At 31.9% G+C, this 2,351-nt stretch overlaps 1 long non-coding RNA gene across 1 annotated transcript; it reads right to left on the minus strand.

Moving 5' to 3' along the window:
• Window positions 1–734: 734 nt before the first annotated feature.
• On the minus strand, window positions 735–2,051 carry LOC133810133 (uncharacterized). The gene is made up of 3 exons (XR_009881876.1): window positions 1,877–2,051; window positions 1,281–1,378; window positions 735–778 (listed from the first exon to the last, which is right to left on the minus strand). It is a non-coding gene; the product is annotated as an uncharacterized LOC133810133 (long non-coding RNA).
• Between the last annotated feature and the right edge of the window lie 300 nt (window positions 2,052–2,351).

Genomic DNA, 2,351 nt, shown 5'->3' on the forward strand with positions numbered 1-2,351 from the left:
AAGGCACAAAGGTCACTAGGGGCACTTGAAATTCAATACTCAATATTAAATTTATAATAAACCTATATATATATATTCAAAGTTTAAGCTCATTTTGACTAAACAGAGTAATCACAAAACCAAACTTGGTATCATTTGCTCCAACCCCAACAATATGTTTCTGGAAATAATCACAGCAGCTCTATAACCTACTACTTACCAATTTGTTCAAAAAATTTAAGAAAAATGTTGTCAAAAGTCCAGTCAATTATGAGACGTAATGAGAATTCAATATTAAAATTTTTAAATATTAAAAGTAAAAGGAATACAACAAGTAGACAAATAAACAAAATTCAATAATCAGCAATAACAAGAAAGATACATACGTAATTTATGAACTTTATGTGACTTCAAAATATTGAACAAGTCTTATAGTCTTTCTTGACTAAGTAAAGATAAAAAAAAAGTGAACAAAAACAACAATGATAGAAGTCTCAGTTTAAGACAGGACACTAATCATCCAAAGCCAAATATGCTACAGATCCTAGATCCTAACTTACATGAATACCCAATTATATAATGGTATTGAAAACAAAAATTGTTAAATTGGAAAAAAATGGTCATGAAGCAGCAAGGAAACAACGACTTTGGTAAGAAATTAACTGTCAAAAAGACTAAAGGAAATATGTTCAATAACTACACAATACAAATTGAAGAGTCATACCTGAAACTTATATAAAGAGGTAGTAATATTCTATACACTTCTCTTCAAATAGATGAGCATAGCCTTCTTCCAAAGCTATCCATTAACAAGAAAGCACACACAATTATGGAGACAATTAGAACAAATCTCGAAAAATACCAGCTACAATATTTCATCTTAGCATTATGATAAAAAATCATAAAGCATAAGCTATTGCAGCAGCTAGGTTGTGCTATGCCTTTGCAAAACCATCACTGCCTCATTATATGGACATAGATAGATAGACCATCAGGAAACTTTACTTCAATTATAGCAAGATCTTGTTTGTAAAATGAAGAATCATAATATATATGTATATATAACTTCATTCTTCATATATTATGTTATATAGCATTTATATAACTTCATATATCTATAGCATGAAGACAAAAGCATCTTGAATAAAATCTAAAAAAAAACCATTTTATTCAATCGATATCAAATCATCAATCAATCGATGATTTTGCCTAATTTCCCCCATGATCAATCGATAAATCAATATCGAAATCACACAAAAACCATAAGAACAATAAGTTATAAACAAGTCGGAGAAAGTCACCTGAGCACCACGCAACACGTCGATGAAGCAGAGTCGCTGGAGCCAGTCACCTGAGCACACTCACAGTGCAAGTCGCCATTGCAGAGATTTGAGCTCGTCTGAGAAAATGAATTTAATTTAGAGAAATAGGCAATTAGTGATTGGGCCTACTGTTATTCTATCAAAAAACTGGGCTTTCTTTCAATGAATGAATATTTTGTCTTCTTCTGATATTTCTCGGGAACCAATAAACGGATCATCCTCCTGGCGATGCATGTGTTAGTTTCTTCTTTTTCCTAGATTTTTGATTTGCTGGTTTTTAACATTCTCATGTTGGAATTTGTTTGTGCTGTTTTTTTTAAATGATAATAATAATAAAAGCTATGTTTGCGTTGTGACAGTAAATATATATATATACTCTTAAAACTTACACAAGTGAGAAATCAAATTCAGGCGAGTGATACTGGCGATTTTCATTTCGCAAGATTTCGAATGAAATTGTTGACTGGATCGTTGTCGATTCAAGATCCAGACAAGAAGTTGTTCTTGCTTTTAAATTCTAAACTATTTTCTTTGATTTGAAATAAGAAAAAACTGATTATAGTCGTGGGTGATACCTTGTATTAATCGGTAGCTGGGTAAACCCAGCAGTTGCAGTTGAATCGGTCTTGAGGAAGAACTGGAAGAGGCGATTGTTGTTGAAGATCAAAACATCAGGGACTCCAACGGAACGGCTGTGAGAACGGAACGGAACGGCAGAGAACAGGGCTGTGAGAGAACAGGGAACGGAAACAGGAAGGGGTGCGTGAAAGGGTTATAAAATATAATATATAACATATAATATATTTGTTAATTTGATAAATAAATAAAAAATAGGCGACATGGCAGACACATATTACAACAAATTTAATACATCATCAATATTATAACACATTAGCTTACACATAAGCATTTATAAAAATATAAAATAAAAAGTAAGCAAAAATGGGAGGAAAAATTGAGCGGGAATTGTAAATTTTTTCCCTGAAAAATAAAAAACGGGGGGAAAATTGAGCGGGAATGGTTAAAAAATTTCCCTCCATAATATACGTA

The sequence above is a fragment of the Humulus lupulus genome, chromosome 1, assembly GCF_963169125.1.
Source record: "Humulus lupulus chromosome 1, drHumLupu1.1, whole genome shotgun sequence".
Taxonomy (NCBI): domain Eukaryota; kingdom Viridiplantae; phylum Streptophyta; class Magnoliopsida; order Rosales; family Cannabaceae; genus Humulus; species Humulus lupulus.